The sequence below is a fragment of the Zalophus californianus genome, chromosome X (genome assembly GCF_009762305.2).
Source record: "Zalophus californianus isolate mZalCal1 chromosome X, mZalCal1.pri.v2, whole genome shotgun sequence".
Taxonomy (NCBI): Eukaryota; Metazoa; Chordata; class Mammalia; order Carnivora; family Otariidae; genus Zalophus; species Zalophus californianus.
Window position 1 is genome coordinate 69,308,095 of NC_045612.1, and position 23,965 is coordinate 69,332,059.

General features: G+C 37.7%; 1 pseudogene; it reads right to left on the minus strand.

Moving 5' to 3' along the window:
• Positions 1-488: 488 nt before the first annotated feature.
• Positions 489-4,020, minus strand: LOC113930417 (annotated as a pseudogene).
• Positions 4,021-23,965: the final 19,945 nt, after the last annotated feature.

Here is a 23,965-nt window from a genome sequence, read left to right on the forward strand (position 1 = left end):
TATTCACAATGAAACTATTATTTTATATAACTGAATCATCTGATATTGCTACCTCCAGCAATAACTTAATGGACACAACTCTACCCTCTGAATGGACCACTTTTATGATTTTTCCTAGAAAGTTTTGAGTTTAGTTTCTTGCTGCTTCTTTCCATGATTCAAGGCTTAAGATAAAATCCTTGGGAACAAACAATTATAACATGATCTCTCCAGGATCGAGAAGAGATAAGAGTGAGAAAAAGGGCATCTTGTCACTTTTTAAAGGTCCACAATTGTTATGCTTTGCAGGGTATGGGGGAGAGGAGTTCACAGTGGAGGAGGAAAGAATCAGTCCCAATGATCATATTAACATTTTAAACTTGTCAATATCAAGAGTTAATTTCTAAAACACAAGTTTATAAACAGAAGCCATCCAGCTAGCTGTTAACTGAAATGCATATGCAATGTAGTCAAAGGAATACTGTGCTTACAAAACCACATACCTCTTATTAGAGATATCTAATTTTAAAATAATACATTCCCTTATTGGATATGCAAGTGAGCAATGGAGGAAGTGGTGCATTTGCAATACCAGCTGGTGCTAAGGATTTCAACACTTCCAGAAGATGTGAGCTAGAGAACATTTTTAGGCACCAGAGGGGTTTTTTTCTCTCAGCCAAGATGTCTCCATTTAAGTCACTTCTGAATTTTGTTTCAAGCTTATTTTGTGAAAATTCTAGTCTTGGTTGAAGATAGTCTCCAAAAGTTTCTTGAGTCACTCTCTGGACTCTCTCTCTAGTCTGTTTTCATGAATGATCACTGAATCCATGTGTATATCCAGCTCAAGGGTTCTTTCTTGTAGAAGTGCAGTAGAGCTGTGAGTTTCAATGGTCTGATGATACTCTTTAAATACAATAGACTTAAAAGAGCCCAGATGCTGGCTACTGAGGTCCATATTCACAATCTTATGGTGATTGCCAGCAACTATTAGTGCCTGACCTAGAAGGGGTATATTGCTCTTCAGCTGGCAGGAAGAAGTGAAGGTATAGAGTCTGGGAATAATACACCGCATAAGTAGGTCTGCACTGGTTTGGCTTTCTATACTGTACCCCAGGCAACTTGAATCCATACTGCATTTTCCTCAGCATCTCTGAGGCTGACACACATTTTCTAATGCTCTCTGAAGAATTTTTTTAAATGAACTTTTGAATTGTTCCGTATCAAAAAGGTCAATGTCTTCACCTGGTTCTTTACTAATCTGAAAAATATCCCAAGTTTTCTGGTGCCGATGAAATTAAGTATAAATGATGTCTAAAAGGGCTGTGTCATTGAGACTTGCACACCTCTCCTCCCAAAGCAGAACCAAGTCCTGAACAAAAGATTCCTTTCTCTGCTGGAAGTTTATGGTCTGCAGTTGATTTTTAGACAAAAAAATCTCAGGCTTTGAAGATCGTTATGATTTCAGTCATTGAGATTTTCTTATTTATTTATTTATTTAATCTCAAGTTTTTATTTAATTCTAGTTAGCTAACATATATGGTAAAATTGGTTTCAGGTGTAGTATTTAGTGATTCATCACTTACATATAACACCCGGTGCTCATCAAAAGTGCCCTCCTTAACACCCACCACCCATTTAGCCTACCCCTGCCCACCTCCCTCCATCAACTCTGTTTGTTCTCTAGTTAAGAGTCTCTTATGGTTTGCTTACCTCTCTCTTTTTTTCCCCCTCACCTATGTTCATCTATTTTAGTTCTTAATTTCTACATATAAATGAAATAATATGGTCTTCTGGGAAGGGACTGCTGCCCTGGTTCTTAGGCCATCTCGCCCTAAGATGCACCTGCAAGGTGCAGGGGGGCAGGCATTGGTGTAAGTGGCTCCAGCTTCCATTGGGGGTGCTGTGTTGCTCACTGAAGTCTGTCAGTGCTGTTGGGCATGGGGAAAATGGTGACGTCCCGCTCTCAAGTCGCTGGAGTGGGGAATTCACACCTGCCACTGTTCAGGAAACACTCACAGAAGAGTGAACAATCTCCTTTCTTTTGTTCCCGGATTCCATCAGATCCCTGCCTTTACCCTGGCTCTGTCCTAGCTGACTGCCTGCCGGGCAGCACAGTACTTCTGTGTTTTATTTCAGGCACACAGCAGTTTCAAAACGCCAAATTTTAGGGATCCTGTGAGCCGTGGACCCCTGCTGATTCTCTGGGGGAGGGTCTTCTCCTGCTGTGGCTGGTACCAGTTAGTTCCAGAGAAGCAGTTGCACTACCATGCTGGGGTTTGGAGTTTATGGTAAAGCGCAGCAAAAAGCTAGCACCAAGGTTTGCTGCCCTCAGCAGTTGTCTCTGTTCCTATGCTAATGCCCAGGGCAGCACTTTAGTGCTCACCAGCTCTTTTGTCCCCTGAGAGGCTGTGCCACCTCTCCCAAGTGCACTCTAAGAAGGGGAAATTCCTCTCCCAATGTGACCCAGGGGATCCTCAAACCATGCTGCCCACTCCCGGGCCTCTGCCCTTCTTCCTCACAGGAGCTATGCCAGTCAGTCTCCACTTGGCGGTGGCACAGACTTCTAAAACCTCAGACTTTGAGCTCCCCTGCTTATAAAAAACCCCTATAATCAGCTGCTCTAGTTTTTCCAGTTAATTTTTTGGAGGCTGTGTTTCTCTTGTGCAGTTCCTTGTGTGCTGCTTTTTCTCTGTTTCTCTCTCTCTCCAAGATCAAGGCTCCCTCCCCTCTGCAGCATCCAGGATTCTTTTCTACCCAGAATCACGTCTCCCCACATTCCATGATGTGGCTTCTTTATTCCCTCTAGTTCTGCAGTTTGTTCTCTCAGCATTTAGATCGATTTCTTGGGTGTTCAGAATTATTTGATATTTATCTAGCTGGGCTTGATGGGCGAGACAAGCATAGGGTCCTCCTACTGCTCTGCTATCTTAACTCCTCCCCTGTCACTGGGATTTTCAAGACGGTCCTCTTAAAAACTCAGCAACAGCTTCATTTCTTTGGCAGGTCCGTCTTCGCCAGCAGTGTCTCCTCTCAGCTGCTGTTCTCCTTTCTTTCTTTTTTTTTTAAATTGAAGTATAATTAACATACAGCATTATTAATTTTGGGTGTACAATTTAATGATTCAATACTTAGTGCTCATCAAGATAAGTGTACTCTTAATCTCTTTTATCTATTTCACCCATCCCCTCACCTCCCTTCTGGCAACCACCAGTTTGTTCTCTGTATTTAAGAGTCTGGTTCTTTCTTTTTTCAGTCTGTCTTTTTCTTTGTTCATTTGTTTTTAAATTCCACTTATGTGTGACATCATAGGATATTTGTCTTGCTCTGACTGACTTATTTCACATTATATTGTATACCTGAAGCTAGTATAACATTATATTAATACAATAATAATTGAGTTAAAAATATATACATTACTTTTAAAAATCACTTTTAGTTTCTTTTTTGACCTTTTACTTTATTGGATAATTCACTCTTTCATTATACATTCTTGTTAAATGTCATGTGGGTTTATCAGTGGGAAACAAAGAGGCAACATAAACACATGCTTTGTTCACTGCACATAAGCTCAATGACCAATCACCAAAAGACTGAAAACAAAATAATGTGATTTGTCATTAACCATAATGTACATCTGTCATTTGCATAATAATTTATGTACTGAAGAGCTAACAGTAAAGTTTGTACTTTATTCAATTACTGATAGTGTACCATGGTAAATGAAATTTGAACTGTGTGTTGTTGGGGAACTGGTATTATTTAACTAAAGCACGGTAACTGGAATCTATGCATTCCAGAACTGTGCAAAATAAGGACATTTTTACTATTTGAATAATGATCATTTTAGTATGTATGTGGACATATATGTGAAATTCTCTTTTTTCAACAGTCAATTATAAGCTGGTAAGTTTTTTTTAAATAGACCCTTTGTAGAGTATAATTACATCTAGACTTCAATAGATGGCCTTATTTATATTGTACTAACATATACTAGTTATCTGTAGAGTAAGGTAAAAAACGCTATCTTACTGTTTTAGGCATGCCAAGGCCAGTGTCTGTAAGGGAGAATTCTGAGCTTTGTAGATCCAGAATCTGTTACATGAAAACACTCACTGTTTTACAGCTCAGAGACCTACCATCAAGTTGTCCACAGCGTGGAATGAGGGAGAGGATGGACTAGGCTCATTGAGCCATAGACTTGGCACTGCTTAGCACAATAAGACTTCCAGGTGTCTTCAGTAAACCCACAATTAAAACAGTTGGACCAACCCCTTCAAATAAGCAATCAAGGCCCAAAAGAGCAGAAAGAGCTTGACTAGTGCATTTAGCAAATATTTATTGAATATTTACTAAATAATAGTAAGTGTTAAGTACTGGTGAATAAAATCTCAACAGACATTGTCACTGACCAAAAGTAACTTAAAATCTATTGGAGAGACAGACAATACCAAGAAAACATAAACATACAATTATACATTGTGATAAGAATATTAAAGGGAAAAGGAAATTGGATGTAGTGTAAAAGAAGAGAGAGGGACATATTTACTTTAGAAAGGGTGGCTAGAGAAGGAATTTGTGAAAAGATCACAAAGCCAAACCTAAGGAAAAAGAAGTCAGCCACAAAGGGAATGGGTTGTACTTGTTATGCAATGTAAGTAAACTATTCTGGGTTTAATAGAGGTCAACAAACTATAGCTCATGGGCTGAATCTGACATGCTGCATCTTTTTTTGCATGGCCGGCATCCAGAGAGTGGTTTGTATATTTTTTAATTATTAGAAGGAAAAAAATCCTGAAGAAAGAATACTTCATATCGTATGTAAACTACATGAAATTCAAGTATCAGTGTCCATATATAAATTTTTTTGGAATACAGTCAAACTAATTTATTTATTGTCCATAGCTGCTTGATATTATAGCAACACAGCTGAATAGTTGTAAGAGAAATCATATGGCCCAAAAGTTTAAAATAATTACTATATGGTGTTTTACAAAAATTTTTTTTGCCAATCATTGGGCTAGAAAGTAAGAATAATGTCATGTGATGAAGCTGAAAAGGTAGGACAAAAACATGGAGGACTTTAGAGAGAGAGAGAGAAAGACACACACACACACACACACACACACACACACACACAGAAAATTAGTTTGTATTTTATTATTTTTTAAAATTTGCTATACAGTGGGAAACCACTGAAACATAGGAAGCAAAGGAATGTCATGATCCAACTTATATTTTAGGAAGATCATTATGACATTTGATTTTAAATCATAGTATAGAAACAGTAAAAGACCACTATTCCCACTATAACTAGAAAAAAAAAAAACCCTAAACAAATAAAATACAAACATCAAGAATCTCTAGCTCCACATAGGTGATAGAAAATTGGAAAAGGTGTGTACCTGGGTGGCTCAGTCAGTTGGGTGTCCGCCTTCGGCTCAGGTCATGATCCCAGGGTCCTGGAATTGAGCATCGCATTGGACTCCTTACTCAGCAGGGAGCCTGCTTCTCCCTCTCCCTTTGCCTGCCGCTCCCCCTGCTTGTGCTCTCTCTCTTTGTCAAATAAATAAGTAAAATCTTTTTTAAAAAGTTGGAAAAGGTCAAGATCATCAAATAGTCACCTTCAAGAAAGGAAGATACAGAGGGGAAGATGGTGGTGGATGAGGAGGACAACCCTAGGCTTGCCTCATCCCATGAATACAACTAAATAAGTATCAGATCATCCTAGATATCCCAGAAATCAATCTGAAGACTAGTAGAACAAACTCCACAACTAAAAGTGGAGGAGAAGTAGGAAATGTGGAGACTGTAGCTTGGGAGATAAATGGATTGTTGCCATTGTGGTGGGGAGGGAGCTATGGTTGCAGGGAAGGGCCAGAGACAGACTATCACACAAGGGGAGTGCAAAGGGAAAATGAATCCCCATAGCAATGGGCTTGGAAAGGGAGGCTAAATTTCATGAGTTCTAGCAACCAGCAGGGCTTAAAGCTTGGCATTTTAAAGGTCAGCATGCTTTCTCTGAGAGAGCCGAGAGGACATTGGGGCTGCTCTTAGAGAAAAGGCAGGGCAAACAGCCTGTGACATATGCCATGGAAACAGCTATCTGAAGAGCACCTAGGACACACAATGGGAAGGTTAGTTGCTCATCTCAGAGCATGTCCCAGAGAGGCAACATTCAAAGAGACCCCTCCAGGGGAGACAAACCATAAAAGACTCTTAAACTCAGGAAACAAACTGAGGGTTGCTGGAATGGAGGGGGGGAATGGGGTGGCTGAGTGATATACATTGGGGAGGGTATGTGCTATGGTGAGCATTGTGAATTGTGTAAAACTGATGAATCACAGACCTGTACCCCTGAAACAAATAATACATTACATGTTAATAAAAAATAAATAAAAAAAGAGACTCTTCCAGAAACAAAGGAACTGGTAGATGCCAATTCTCTCCCTACCCTTCAGCATAAACACAGAGCCACCTGCAGGAACCAGTGCAGTGCCAACACTTGCTACCTAACTTGTTTACATCAAGCCCTGTCCCCCACCATGCTCTGGGAGATGCCTGCCTCAGTTCCAGCGTGGTGGGCATCCTCCCTCCAGAAGACCAGCCCAAACCACTGCCAAGACCAAGTCTCCTGAGCCAGGAGTTTTGCAGAGCCTCAGTTCAAGTAGCAGTGGTGACAGGTCTCATTTCACAAGCAGATCAGAGTACACCTAGATAAAACTTGCCACATCCAGGCCAGGGAACAAAAACTGCCCACAACAGACAAAGGGAGCCTCTGTAGAAGACTGGCCTAAAAGACAAAGTGGCCAAGACACAATAGCAGAGCACACACGGCATACACTGGAGACACTTCCAGCAACAACAGGCCCTGGGGAACAGGAGACACTAAACTGCAGGGCACAATAAGACCTCTTCTTCATAAAGCCATTACCCGAAGAACAGGAGAAGTAGCTGACTTTCCTTACACACAGCAATAGGTACAGAAGTTAGACAAAATGAGAAGGAGAAATTTGTCCCCCCCAAAAAAACAACAGCATAAGGCCACAGCCAGAGATCTAAGTGAAACCAATGTAAGTAATACACCTGATGAAGAATTCAAAGCAATGATCATAAGGATACTCATTGGACTTTAGAAAAGAGTGGAGGACATCAGTGAGATCCTTAACACAGAAATAAGAGATAACAGCAAAGATAAAGAGATCAATAAACAAAATGAGAAACACACTTGATGGAATGACCAGCGGGCTAGAAGAAGCAGAGAAACAAATTAATGACCTAGAAGACAGAGTAATGGAAAGTTATCAAGCTGAAAAAAAGGGAGAAAAAAGAATTTTGCAGAACCTGAATAGACTTCCGGAACTCAGTGACTCCATCAAATGTAGTAACATTTGATTATAGGAGTCCCAAAAGAAAAGAGATAAAAGGGTACGGAGAATTGATTTGAAGAAATAATAGCTGAAAACTTCCCTAATCTGGGTAAGGAAACAGATCCAGGAAGCATGAGAACCCCCAACAAGATCAACAAAAGCAGATGCACACCAAGACATACTGTAATTAAAATGGTAAAATGGACTGATGAATCACTAAACTCTACTTCTGAAACGAATAATACACTATATGTTAATTAATTGAATTTAAATAAAAAATAAATTAAAAAATAAAATGGTAAAATGTAGTGATAAAGAAAAAATATTAAAAGCAGCAAGACCAAAGACAGTTACATACAAAGGAAGCCACAGAAGCCTATCAGTGGATTTTTCAGCAGAAACATTCCAAGCCAGAAAGAAGAGGCATGATATATTCAAAATGCTGAATGGAAAACACCTGCAGCCAAGAATATCGTATGCAGCAAGGCTATCACTCAGTATAGAAAGATAGAGTTTCATAGATAAACAAAAACTAAAGGAGTTCATGACCACAAAACCAGCCCTGTGGGAAATATTAATGGGGACTCATTGAGTGGAAAAGAAAGACCAAAGACAATATCATGGTAAGAAGCACAGAAGCAGACTGGGAGGAGAAAAGATGGCAGAGGAGTAGGGGGACCCTATTTCAACCGGTCCCCTGAATTGAGCTGGACATCTACCAGACCATTCTGAACACCCACAAAATCAGCCTGAGGTGTAAGAAGATATATCTGGATCTCTACAAACATAATATCTCTGGTGGTTGGGCTCGAGGTATGAAGCGGGGAGGCGTGATTCTGTGGGCAGATATCAGAAGATAAATGGAAGGGGGAGGAAGCTGCCATAAGTGCTGGAGCCAGGAAGGTGTAATAACACAGGAGTGCAAAAATTCTTGCACTGGAGACCAGGCACAGACTCTCAGACCAGTAGCAGTGGGGAAAAGACTTTAGGGCAGCCCCCCAGACTGAAACCTGGAGCTTCGGGGGCACACGTGTGAACCGGGGGCAGCATGTGGTTTTAGAAGCACAAAGGGCAGAGATGATCCTGGACCTGGAAGCAAGGGCTGGGAGAGCTGCTGTGGGACGCAAAATCCAGGACCCTACGGTTTTTAGCAGCACAGACAGAAATGGAGACTGTGTGGCCTGGAGAGCTCAGTGAAGATCAGACTGCAATCTCTGTTCTGAGACAGAGGTTTGGATACAGTCACTTCTGCTCTGACTCTTGGAAGAGATGGGGAAAGCCGCCAGGGAACAAAAGCCCCTGAAAACGGGTTTTCACTGAGCCCACCACCCCCCAGAGGGGCAGGGCAATGCTGCCCGAACAGACTTGCTTGAGTAATATTGTGGCAGGCCCCTCCTCCAGAAGATAGGCTGGAAGAACAAGAGGCCGACAACCTAAGGTCCCTATAAAACAGGTGCATCTTGCTTGGGTTGTGGTTAATAATTTGGACTCTGTACATTTCCTCAACCACCCCTTAACAGAATGACTAAGAGGAGGAACCCCCAACAAAGGAAAGAACCAGAGAATGTGGCCTCTGCCACAGAACTAATGGATATGGATATAACCAAGATATTAGAAATTGACTTCAGAGTAACAATTATCAAGGCGATATCTAGACTTGAGAAAAATATTAACAATAATATAGAATCTCTAAGGGCAGAAATGAGATCTAATCAGGCCGAACTTAAAAAGGCTACGAATGAAATGCAGTCTAAGGTGGATTCTCTGACTGCCAGGTTAAAAGAGGCAGAAGAATGAATTAGTGAGATAGAGGATAAAATATAGAAAAGAAGGAAATCAAGGCAGCATGGGAAAAACAAATTAAAACCCAAGCAATCAAACTGAGAGAGATTGGTGACTCAATGAAACATTCCAATATCAGAATTATTGGGATCCTTGAGCAGGTGGAGAGAGAGAGGTCTAGAAGATATATTTGAGCAAATTGTAGCTGAGAACTTCCCTAATCTGGGGAAGGAAATAAGCATTCATGTCCAAGAGGCAAAGAGGATCCCTCCCAAGATCAATGAGAACAGATCGATGCCACGACATATAATAGTGCAATTTGCAAATCTTAGATCCAAGGAAACAATCTTGAAAGCGGTGAGAGGGAAGAAATTTCTCAACTACAGAGGGAAGAACATCAGAATAATGTCAGCCCTGTCCACAGAGACCTGGCAAGCCAGAAAGGGTTGGCAAGACATATTCAGGGTACTGAATGAGAAGAACATGCGTCCAAGGATACTTTATCCAGCAAAGCTGTCATTCAGAATGGATGGAGAGACAAGGAGCTTCCAAGACCAGCAGAAACTGAAAGAATATGTGACCACCAAACTGCCCCTGCAAGAAATATTAAGGGGGGTTCTATAAAAAGAGAAAGATATAGACCAAAAATTTACAGAGACAATCTATAGAAACAAGGACTTCACAGGCAACATGACAATAAAATCATATCTTTCAGTAATCACTCTCAACCTGAAGGGCCTAAATGTTCCCATAAAACAGCACAGGGTTGCAGATTGGATAAAAAGACAGAATCCAACCGTATGCTGTCTACAAGAGACTCATTTTGAATCTAAAGATACATCCAGACTGAAAGTGAAGGGATGGAGAACCATTTTTCATGCCAATGGACCTCAAAAGAAAGGTGGGGTAGCAATTCTCATATCAGACAAATTAGATCTTAAGCTAAAGACTGTAGTTAGAGATATAGAAGGACACTATATCATGCTTAAAGGGTCTATCCAAAAAGAGGATGTAACAATTGTAAATATCCATGCCCCCAACATGGGAGCAGCCAATTAAATAAACAAACTAATAACCAAAGTAAACAAACATATTGATAAAAATACATTTATAGTAGGGGACTTGAAGACCCCACTCACAGCAATGGACAGACCAACTAAGCAGAAAATCAATGAAGAAATAAGAGCGTTGAATGACACACTGGACCAGATGGACCTCATGGATATATACATGGATATATACATATATACAACATTCCACCCTAAAACAACTCTTGAGCACACACGGAACTTTCTCCAGAATAGATTACATACTGGGTCACAAGTAGGTCTCAACTGATACCAAAAGACAGATTATTCCCTGCATATTCTCAGACCATAATGCTTTAAAACTGGAACTCAATAACAAGAAAAAATTTGGAAGAAATTCAAACACTTGGAAGTTAAAAAGCATCCTGTTAAAAAATGATTGGATCAAGCAGGAAATGAAAGAACTTAAACAATTCATGGAAACTAATGAAAATGGAAACACATCAGTCCAAAACCTATGGGATACTGCAAAGGCGGTCCTAAGGGGGAAATACAAGCCTCACTCAAAAAAATAGAAAAATCCCAAATACACAAATTAGCTTTACAACTTAAAGAACTGGAGAAAGAACAACAAATAAAGCTTAAGCCCCGCATAAGAAGATTAGAGCAGAGATCAATGAATTAGAAACCAGAAACACAGTAGAGCAGATCAACGAAACTAGAAGCTTGTTCTTTGAAAGAATTAATAAGATCGATAAACCACTGGCCAGACTTATCCAAAAGAAAAGAGAAAGGACCCAAATTAATAAAATTATGAATGAAAGGGGAGAGATCACGACCAACACCAAGGAAATAGAAACAAATATTAGAAATTACTATGAGCAACTATATGCCAATAAATTAAGCAACCTGGAAGAAATGGATGCCTTCCAGAAACCTATAAACTACGAAGACTGAAACAGGAAGAAATTGACAACCTGAATAGACCAGTAACCAGTAACGAAATTGAAGCAGTGATCAAAAACCTCCCTAAAAACAAGAGTCCAGGGCCTGATGGATTCCCTGGGGAATTCTACCCAACATTCAAAGAGGAAATAACTATTCTACTGAAGCTGTTTCAAAAAGTAGAAACAGAAGGAAAACTTTCAAACTCATTCTGTGAGGCCAGCATTACCTTGATACCAAAACCAGGCAAAGATCCCATCAAAAAGGAGAATTACAGACCAATATCCCTGATGAATATGGATGTCAAAATTCTCAACAAGATCCTAGGTAATAGGATCCAATACTACATTAAAAGGATTGTCCATCATGACCAGGTGGGATTTATCCCTGGGATACAAGGGTGGTTCAACATTCGCAAATCAATTAATGTGATAGAACACATTAATAAGAGGAGAGAGAAGGGGCGCTTGGGTGGCTCAGTTGTTAAGTGTCTGCCTTCGGCTCAGGTCGTGATCTCAGGGTCCTGGGATCGAGCTAGCCCCGCATTGGTTCCCTGCTCGGCGGGATGCCTGCTTCTCCCTCTCCCACTCCCCCTGCTTGTGTTCCCTCTCTCACTGTGTCTCTCTCTGTCAAATAAATAAATAAAATCTTTTAAAAAAATAAGAGGAGAGAGAAGAACCATATGGTCCTCTCAATTGATGCAGAAAAAGCATTTGACAAAATACAGCATCCTTTCCTGATTAAAACCCTTCAGAGTGTAGGGATGGAAGGAATATTACTCAATTTCATAAAAACCATCTATGAAAAGCCCACAGCGAATATCATCCTCAATGGGGAAAAGCTGAGAGCCTTTCCCTTAAGATCAGGAACATGACAAGGATGCCCACTCTCGCCACTATTGTTCAACATAATACTGGAAGTCCTAGCAACAGCAATCAGACAACAAAAATAAATAAAAATATTCAAATTAGTAAAGAAGAAGTCAAACTCTCTCTCTTCACAGATGACATGATACTTTATGTGAAAACCCAAAAGACTCCACCCCAAAATTACTAGAACTCACATTCAGTAATGTGGCAGGATACAAAATCAATGCACAGAAATCAGTTGCTTTCTTATACACTAACAATGTAACTGTAGAAAGAGAAATTAGGGAATTGATTCCATTTACAATAGCACCAAAAACCTTAAGATACCTTGGAATAAACCTAACCAAAGAGGGAAAAGATCCATACTCTAGAAACTATAAAACACTCATGAAAGAAATTGAAGAAGACACAAAAAGATGGAAAAACATTCCATGCTCATGGATCAGAAGAATAAACATTGTTAAAATGTCTATGCTGCCCAGAGCAATCTATACTTTCAATGCCATCTTGATTAAAATACCAATGGCATTTTTCAAAGTGCTGGAATGAACAATCCTAAAATTTGTATCAAACCAGAAAAGACCCCGAATCTCCAAGGAAATATTGAAAAAGAAAAACAAAGCTGGGGGCATCACGTTTCCTGATTTCAAACTATAATCCAAAGCTGTGATAACAAAGACAGCATGGTACCGGCACAAAAACAGACACATAGATCAATGGGACAGAATAGAGAGCCCAGCTATGGACTCTTAACTCTATGGTCAGCTAATCTTCTACAAAGCAGGAAAAAATATGCAATGGAAAAAAGTATCTTCAATAAATGGTGCTGGGAAACTTGGACAGCTATATACAGAAGAATGAAACTCGACCATTCTCTTACACCATAAACAAAGATAAACTCTAAATGGATGAGAGACCTCAATGTGAGACAGGAATCCATCAAAACCCTAGCGAATAACATAGGCAGTAACCTTTTGACATCGGCCACAGCAACTTCTTTCAAAACACATCTCCAAAGGCAAGGGAAACAAAAACGAAAATGAACATTTGGGACTTCATCAAGATAAAAAGCTTCTGCACAGAAAGGAAACAGTCAACAAAACAAAGAGACAACCCACAGAATGGGAGAAGATATTTGCAAATGACACTACAGATAAAGGGCTGGTATCCAAGATCTATAAAGAACTTCTCAAACTCAACACCCAACAAACAAATAAGTCAAAAAATGGGCAGAAGACATCACCAGACACTTTTCCAAAGAAGACATACAAATGGCTAACAGCACATGAAAAAACATTCAACATCATTACCCATCAGGGAAATTCAAATCAAAAGCACATTGAAACACCACCTTACACCAGTTAGAATGGCAAAAATTGGCAAGACAAGAAACAACAAATGTTGGAAAGGTTGTGGAGAAAGGGGAACCTTCTTACACTGTTGGTGAGAATGCAAGTTGGTACAGCCACTTTGGAAAACAGTGTGGAGGTTCCTCAAAAAATTAAAAATAGAGCTACCTTATGACCCAGCAATTGCAGTACTGGGCATTTATCCCAAAGATACAGATGTAGTGAAAAAAAGGGCCATATGCACCCCAATGTTCATAGCAGCAGTGTCCACAATAGCCAAACATTCAAAGGAACTAAGATGCCCTTCAACAGGTGAATGGATAAAGATGTGGTTTATATACACAATGGAATATTACTCAGTCATCAGAAAGGATGAATACCTAACATTTGCATCAATATGGATGGAACTGGAGGAGATTATGCTAAGTGAAATAAGCCAAGCAGAGAAAGTCAATTATCACATGGTTTCACTTATTTGTGGGACATGAGGAACAGCATGGAGGACATTAGGAGAAAGAAGGGAAATCAGAGGCAGAGACGAATCATGAAAGACTATGGACTCCAGGAATCAAACTGAGAGTTTTAGTGGGGAGAGGGTGGGGGGAGTGTGTGAGCCTGGAGATGGGTGTTCAGGAGGGCACATATTCCATGGAGCACTGGGTGTTATATGCAAACAATGAATCATGGAACTGTATTTTGACTAACGTAACATATTAAAAAATTATTAAAAAAAGAAAACAGAAGCAGTAAAAAATATTGAATTTTTTTGTAAAAAAATCAGTGAAGGAACTCACAAAATAAAAGGATGTAAAATATGACACCATATGCCTAAAACAGGGAGAGCAGTAAATAATGGGTTGAAATTTAAACAATTATCAACATAATATAGACTGCTATATGCAGATGATGTTATATACAAAGCTAATGATAACTATAAATCAAAAACCACTAATAAATATGCAAAGTATAGAGCAAAATAAATTCAAATATATCACTAAGATTCCAGCAAACCAGGAAAGAGGGAAAGATAAGAAATGATCAGAAAAAAATCTTCAGAAACAACCACAAAAAGGTAACAAACTGGCAACAAATATATATCTATCAATAATTACTTTGTATGTAAATGGACTAATTGTTATAATCAAAAGATATATGGTGACAGAATGTACAAAAACAAGACCAATCTAAATGCCACCTACGAGAGACTCATTTCAGACCTAAAGACACTTACAGTTTGAAAGTCAGGAGGTGGAGAAACATTTATCATACAAATGGATGTCAAAAGAAATCCAGAGTAGCAATACTTAAATCAGATAATCTAGACTATAAAAAAAAGACTAACAAGGGACAAGGAAAGGGTACTATATAATCATAAAGGGGACAATCAAACAAAAGATATAACAACTATAAATATTTATGCACCCAACATGGGAGCACCCAAATACATAAAATAGTTAATAAAAAAAATTAAAAAAACCTAATAAATAATAATACAATAAGAGTAGGAGACTTTAATGCCTCACTTATAACAATGGACAGATTATCTAAAGAGAAAATCAACAATGAAGCAATGGCTCACTTCAATAGATGCAGAAAAAGTATTTAACAAAGTACAATAACCATTCATGATAAAAACCCTCAACAAAGTAGGTTTAAAGGAAACCTGCCTCAACATAATAAAGGCCATATATGAAAAACCCACACTGAACATCATACTGAATGGGGAAAAACTGAGAGCTTTTTCCCTAAGGTCAAGAACAAGACAAGATGTCCACTGTCACCACTTTTATTCAACATAGTAATGGAAGTACTAGCCACAGCAATCAGATAACAAAATAAATGAAACACATGCAAATTGGTAAGGAAGAAGTAAAATTTTTACTATTTGGAGAAGACATGACACTATATAGAACACCTGAAAGACTCCCCCTAAAATTACTAGAACTGATAAATGAATTCAGTAAAGTTGCAGAATAGAAAATAAACATATAGAAATCTGCTGCATTTCTATACACCAAAAATGAAGCAGCAGAAAGAGAAATTAAAGAAACAATCTCATTTACAATTTCACCAAAAATAATAAGATACCTAGGAATAAGTCTAACCAAAGAAGTGAAAGAACCATACTCTGAAAAGTATAAAACACAGATGGAAGAAATTGAAGATGACACCAACAAGTGGAAAGATATTCTATGCTCATGGACTGGAAGAACAAATGTTGTTAAAATGTCTATACTATATACTACCCAAAGCAATCTATATATTTAATGCAATCCTTATCAAAATTCCAACAGCATTTTTCATAGCCTTAGAACAAACAATCCTAAAGTTTTATGGAACCACAAAAGACCCCAAATAGCCAAACAATCTTGAGAAAAAGAACAAAACTGGGGGTTTCACAATTCTAGACTTCAAGTTGTGTTACAAAGCTGTAGTGATCAAGATGGCATGGTATTGGCACAAAAATAGACACATAGATCAACAGAACAGAATAGAAAATCCAGAAACGAGCACACAACTATATGATCAGTTAATCTTTGACAAAGCAGGAAAGAATATCCAATGGGAAAAAGATGGTCTCTTCAACAAATAGTGTTGGGAAAACTGGAGAGCAACATGCAAAATAATGAAACTGGACCACTTTCTTATACCATGCACAATAATAAATTAAAAATGGATGAAATACCTAAATGTGAGACCTGAAACCATAACAATCCTAGAGGGGAGAAGAGGCAGGATCTCGTCTGACATCAGCTGTAGCAACATTGTTTTAGATATGTACTCTGAGGCAAGGGAAACAAAAGGAAAAATAAACTATTGGGATTCCATCAAAATAAAAAGCTTCTGTACAGTGGAGGAAACAATCAACAAAACTAAAAGGAAACCTATAGAATGGGAGAAGATATTTGCAAATGACATGTCCAATAAAAGGTTAATATCCAAAGTATATAAAGAACTGATACATCTCGCCACCTAACACCAAAATAATCTGATTAAAAATGGGAAGAAGACATGAACAGACATTTATCCAATGAAGGCATACAGATGGCCAACAGACACATGAAAACATGCTCAACATAACTCATCATCAGGGCAATGGAAATCAAATCTACAATGAGATACCACCTCACACCAGTCAGAATGGCTAAAATCGACAACACAAGAAACAACAGTTGTTGGCAAGGATGTGGAGAAAAAGGAACCCTTTCGCAATGTTGGTGGTGATGCAAGCTGGTGCTGCCACTCTGGAAAACAATATGGAGTTTCCAGAAAATGTTAAAAATGGAACCACCCTACAATCCAGCAATCGCACTGCTGGGTATTTACCCAAGGAATTAAAAAAAAAAAAACCACAAATTATTTACAATAGCCAAGATATAGAAGCAACTAAAATTTCCATCAAATGATGAATGGTTAAAGAAGATGTAAAAAATACACACACACACACACACACACACACACACACACACACACACACACAACAGAATATTAGTCAGCCATCAAAAGAATGAAATCTTGCCATTTGTAATGACATGGATGGAGTCCATAAAGAGTATAACGCTAAGTGAAATAAGTCAGTCAGAGGAAGACAAATATCATATGACTTCACTCATGTGGAATTAAAGAAACAAAATAAGGGCGCCTGGGTGGCTCAGTTGGTTAAGCGACTGCCTTCAGCTCAGGTCATGATCTTGGAGTCCCTGGATGAAGTTCCTCATCGGGCTCCCTGCTTGGCAGGGAGTCTGCTTCTCCCTCTGACCCTCCCCCTTCTCATGTGCTCTCTCTCTCATTCTCTCTCTCTCTCAAATAAATAAATAAAATCTTAAAAAAAAAATAAAAATCAAAGCGGGAAAAAAAGAGAGAGGCAAACCAAGAAAACAGACTCTTGACTATACAGAACAAACTGATAGTTACCAGAGGAGAGGTGGGTTGGGATGGCTTAAATATGTGATGGGGATTAAGGAGCACACTTATGATGAGCACTGTATGATGTATGGAAGTGTTGAGTCACTATATTTTACCTCTGAAACTAACATAACACTGTATGTTAACTAACTGGAATTTAAATAAAAACTTAAAGAAAAGAAAATAAAGTAATTATGACTGATAAATTCCCAAAATTAATGATAGACGCCAAATCACAGTTCCAGGAATCTTAGCTGACAATAAGAATACAAAATTTCTACACCTTGTAGAGTTAAATTAAAGAGGAAGAAAAAATATTGATAAAATTTAGAGGAACAAAACTCCTTAGTTGTGGAACAGCAAGGATATTAATTACACTGGAGTTCTCTTCATAAACCATGTAGGCAAGAGGAAAGTCCAGTACAATATTTTAAGGCATTGAAAGAAAAAACATACCAATCTAGAATTATGTATCCAACAAAAGTAACTTTCTTTTTTTAAAATTTTATTTTATTATGTTATGTTAGTCACCATTCATTACATCATTAGTTTTTGATGTAGTGTTCCATGATTCATTGTTTGCATATAACACCCAGTGCTCCGTTCAATACGTGCCTTCCTTAATACCCATCCCCAGGCTAACCCATCCCCCCACCCCCTCCCTTCTAAAACCCTCAGTTTGTTTCTCAGAGTCCATTGTCTCTCATGGTTCGTCTCCCTCTCCAATTCCCCCCTTCATTTTTCCCTTCCTACTATCTTTTTTTTAAACATATAATGTATTATTCCAACAAAAGTTAACTTTCATAGGTAAAAAATAAACAATCACTTTCTCAGACCAACAAAAATGGGAAGAAGTTGTTTCCAGTAGACCTGTGTTTTAAGAAATGGTAAAACTTCTTCATGAAAATGGAAATTTTTGTAAGTCAGAAAGACCCAGATAGAGAAAGAAACAGTATTACAGAAGGAATAAATGAATGTAAAATAAATACTTTAGCTAGACAAAGTAAAAAAAAAATGTGAATGATAAAGAATCAAAAAAAAAAAAAGAACAAGGACAATGAACAGAAAACAGTAACAGATACGACATATATTTCAAGTATATGAATAATAATTTTAAACAGCAATGGTATAAATACACTAGTTAACGGACAGAAACTGTTATAATGGGAAAAAATGCTCAAGAGCCAAATATATGTTGTTGACAAGAAACCAACTTAAATAAAGACACAGATAGGTTAAATGTAAAAGGATAGAGGAAGATATGCTATGCTAACACTAATGAAAAGGTAACTGGAGTAGCTATGTTAATTTGAGTTAAAGCAGTCTTCAGAGCAAGAATAATTATCAAAGATTAGGTGGGGCATTATACAATGATAAAGGGGTCAATTCTCCAAGAAATCATAACAGTTCTTAATGTGTATGCATCTAAGAACAGAACTCCAAAATATCTGAGTCAAATCTGCCGATGAAACTGCAAGTTGATAAAGATGAATCCACTATTACAGTCTGAGACTTCAGCACTCTACAATTATTAATGAACTAAACTAGCAGGCAGAAACATTAGTAAGAACACAGTTGAACCATGCAACCTCACCAATCAACTAGATTTAATTACCATGTACAGAATATGTCATCCAACAACAGCAGAATACATTTTCTTCTCAAGTTCACAGAAAACATTCTGTAAGATATGCCACACTTTGGGCATTAAAACCCAGCATAACCAATTTAAAAGAATAGATATAATAAAAAACACGCTCGAGGGTGGTTCAATATTCATGAATCAATGTGATACGTCACATCAATAAGAGAAAATATAAAAACCATATGATAATTTCAATAGATGCAGAAAAAGCATTTGATAAGTATATCCATTCATGATAAAAGCCCTCAACAAAGTAGCGTTAGAGGGAACATACTTCAACGCAATAAAAGCCATATATGAAAAACCTGCAGCAACGTCATACTCAATGGGGAAAAACTGATAGCTTTCCCCCTAAGTACAGGAAAAAGACAAGGATGTCTTATGTCACCACTTTCATTCAACACAGCACTGGAAGCCCTAGCCATAGCAATTAGACAACAAAAAGAAATAAAAGGCATCCAAGTTGGTAAGGAAGAAGCAGAACTTTCCCTATTTGTAAATGACATGATACTATATATAGAAAACCCAAAAGAACCACCAAAAAACTATTGGAACTGATACATGAATTCAGTAAAGTAGCAGGATACAAAATCAATGTGCAGAAATCTGTTGAATTTCTTTTTTTTAATTTATTTATTTGACACAGGGAAAGACAGTGAGAAAGGGAACACAAGCAGGGGGAGTGGGAGAGGGAGAAGCAGGCTTCCCCCCGAGCAGGGAGCCCAGTGCAGGGCTTGATCCCAGGACTCTGGGATCAGGACCTGAGCCGAAGGCAGATGCTTAACGGCTGAGCCACCCAGGCGCCCCAATCTGTTGAATTTCTATGCACTAATAATGAAACAGCAGAAAGATAAGAAAACACTCCCATTTATAATTGTCCCAAGAATAAGACACCTAGGAATAAACCTAACCAAAGAGGTGAAAGAACTGTACTCTCAAAACTACAAAATATTGATGGAAGAAATTGAAGATGACATTCCATTCTCATGGATTGGAGAACAAATATTAAAATGTCTATACTACTCAGAGCAATCTACATATTTAATGTGATCTCTATCAAAACACCACATTATTCACAGAGCTAGAACTAGCAATCCTAAATTTTGTATGGAACCACAAAAGACCCCAAATAGCCAAAGCAATCTTGAAAAGAAAAACAAAACTGGAAGTATCACAATTCTAGACTTCAAGTTGTATTATATTACAAAGCTGTAGTGATCAAAACAGTAGGGTACTGGCACAAAAATAGACACATAGATCAATAGAACAGAATAGAAAATCCAGAAAGGAACCCACAATTTTGTGGTTAATTAATCTTCAACAAAGGAGGAAAGAATATCCACTGGGAAAAAGATGGTCTCTTTAACAAATGGTGTTGGGAAAACTGGACAGTTACTTGAAAAAGAATAAAATGGGACCACTTTTCTACACTGTACAAAAAATAAATTCAAAATGGATGAAAGATCTAAATGTGAGACCTGAAACCATGAAAATCCTAGAGGACACAGGCAGTAATGTCTCTGACATCAGCCATAGCAACATTTTTCTGGATATGTACCCTGAGAAATAAAAGCAGGAGAAAAAAAAGCAAAAATAAACTTTTGGGACTTCATCAAAATAAAAACGTACTGCACAGTGAAGGAATCAATCAACAAAAGTAAAAGATAACCTATGGAATGGGAGAAGATATTTGCAAATGACATATCTAGTAAATGGTTAGTATCTACAATATATAAAGAACTTATAAAACTCAACACCCCACATCCAAATAATCCAATTAAAAAATGGGAAGAAGACATGAACAGACATTTCTCCAAAGAAGTCATACAGATGGCCAGCAGACACAGAAAACTGCTTAATATCACTCATCATCAGGGAAATACAAATCAAAACTACAATGAGATATCACCTCACACCAGTCAGAATGGTTGAAATCAAGAATACAAGAAAAAACAGGTGTTGATGAGGATGTGGAGAAAGGGGAACCATCTTGCATTGTTGGTGGTAATGCAAACTGGTGCAGCCACTCTGGAAAACAGTATGGAGTTTCCTCAAAGTGTTGAAAATTTAACTACCCTAAGGGATAGATATACCCCTATGTTTATAGCAGCATTATTTACAATAGCCAAGATACGATAGTTGCTCAAGTGTCTGTCCATCAACTAATGAATGAAGAAGATGTATGTACATATAATGGAATATTACTCAGCAATAGAAAATAATGAAATCTTGCTATTTGCAGTGACATGGATGGAGCTAAAGAGTATAATGCTAAATGAAAAAAGTCAGTTAGGGAAGACAAAGGCCATGTGATTTCATTCATATGTGGAATTTAAGAAACAAAGCAAATGAGCAAAGGGGGAAAAAAGAAAAGAAAGAGAGACAAGCCAAGAATCAGACTCACCTATAGAAAACAAACGGATGGTTACCGGAGGAGAGATTGAGTAGGTTGGGAGGGGTGAAATAAGAAATGGGGATTAAGGAGTGCCCTTGTGATGAGCACTGGGAGATGTGTGGAATTGCCGAATCACTAAATTGTATGCCTGAAACTAATATAACACTCTATGTTAACTGTACAGGAATTAAAAAAAGAAAGAATGAGAGGGAGAGGAATAAAAATAAAAAAATATAATATAATATAATATATGTCTTGGGTATGAAAAATATAGCATAAAGAATATAGTCAATAATATTTTAATAACTTTGTATGGTGAGACAGACCATAACTACAGTTATTGTGGTGAGCACTACATAATGTATGCAAGTGTTTAGTCACTATGTTGTGTACCTGAAACTAACACAATGCTGTATGTCTGCTACACTTAAATAATAACAATTAAAAGTAATTTAAAAATAAAAAAGTATGCTCTGAAACCACAATGGAATTGAATTAAATTTCACTAAGTGAAAGACATCTGGAATACCCTAAATACTTGGAAATTAGATTATATGCTTCTAAATAACATGTTGATCAAAGAAGTTTCAAGAGAAATTTTAAAAAGTTTGAAATAAAATCAGAAGGTTCTGAAAGAGGAAACATTACAACTGATGCCAAAGTAATACAGAGTGTCAAAAGTGACTAGAGTGAACAATTATACACCAACAAACTGGTAATCTAGACAAAGTGGATCAATTCCTAGAAACATACAACTTATCAAGACTGAATCATGAAAAATAGAAAATCTGAATAGACATATAACTAGCGAGGAGATTGAAATAGTAGTCACCCCCCCCCCCCCATTAAAAGTCCAGGATTGAACGGGTAATAAAAAAATCTCCTAACAAATAAAGGTCTTTACTGGAGAACTATACCAAACATTTAAAGATTAACATCAATTCTTTTGAATTTTTTCCAAATAATTGCAGAGAAAGAAACACTTCAAAACTTATTTTATGAGGCTGGAATTAAAGATGGAGGCATCACACTTCCTGAATTCAAAATATATTTCAAAGTTATAGTGATTTAAAAAGTATACTAGCATAAAAACAGACATACAGATTAAAGGAATAGAACAGAGGGCCCAGAAAAATGCATATATGTCAAGGGTGCATATTTTAGAAGAGTGTCAAGAATATACAATGGGGAAAGGACAGTCTCCTCAACAGACAGTGCTGGGAAAATCGGATAGCCAGATCAAAAATGTGAAATTGGGCCCATGTACTACCCCACAAACACAAATCAACTCAAAGTGGGTTAAAAATTTAAACATAAGGCCTGGAACTAAAATTCCTGGAAGAAAACATATGAGAAAAATTTCATGATACTGAGCTTGGCAATGATTTCTTGGCTATGACACCAAAAGCACAAGAAGCAAAAGCAAAAATAGACCAGTGGAAATACATCAAACCCAAAAGCTTCTGCACAGGAAAGGAAACATTTAAGAACATGAGAGGCAACTTATGGAATGGAGAAAATATTTGGAAACAATTTGTCTGAAAGGGGATTAGTATTCAAAATATGTAAGAACTCTTGCAACTCAATATAAAAAAACAATTTACCTGATTAAAAAATGGATTAAAGATGTGAATACACATTTCTCCAAAGAAGACACGCAAATTGCCAATAGGTGGATGAAAAGATGCTCAACATCAGTAATCACCCAGGCAATGCAAATCAAAGACACAAAGAGATACAACCTTACACCCCTGAGGATGGCTATAATAATACTTTTGACAAAGCAAAAGACAGTATGTGTTTGTGATGATGTGGAGAAGTTGGAACTGCTGTACACAGTTGGTGGGAATGTAAACTGGTACAGTTTCTATGGAAAATAGTGTAGGGTTTCCTCAAATACATGGAGGCTAAAGAGCATCCTACTAAAGAATGAATGGGTCAACCAGGAAATTAAAGAAGAATTTAAAAAATTCATGGAAACAAATGAAAATGGAGAACACAACTGTTCAAAATCTTTGGGATGCAGCAAAGGCAGTCCTAAGAGGAAAGTATATAGCAATACAAACCTTTCTCAACAAGAAGGTCTCAAATACACAACCTAACCCTACACCTAAAGGAGCTCAAGAGAGAACAGAAAATAAAGCCTAAACCCAGCAGGAGAAGAGAAATAATAAAGATCAGAGCAGAAATCAATGAAATAGAAACCAAAAGAACAGTAGAACAGATCAACGAAACTGGGAGCTGGTTCTTTGAAAGAATTAACAAGATTGATAACCCCTGGCCAGACTTATCAAAAAGAAAAGAGAAATGACCCAAATCAACAAAATCATGAATGAAAGAGGAGAGATCACAACCAACACCAAAGACATACAAACAATTATAAGAACATATTATGAGCAACTATATGCCAGCAAATTAGATAACCTGGAAGAAATGGATGCATTCCTAGAGATGTATGAATTACCAAAATTGAACCGGGAAGAAATAGAAAACCTGAACAGACCTATAACCACTAAGGAAATTGAAGCAGCAATAAAAAATCTCCCGACAAAGAAAAGCCCAGGGCCAGATGGCTTCCCAGGGGAATTCTACCAAACATTTCAAGAAGAATTAATACCTATTCTCCTGAAACTGTTCCAAAAAATAGAAATGGAAGGAAAAATTCCAAACTCATTTTATGAGGCCCCCATTACCTTGATC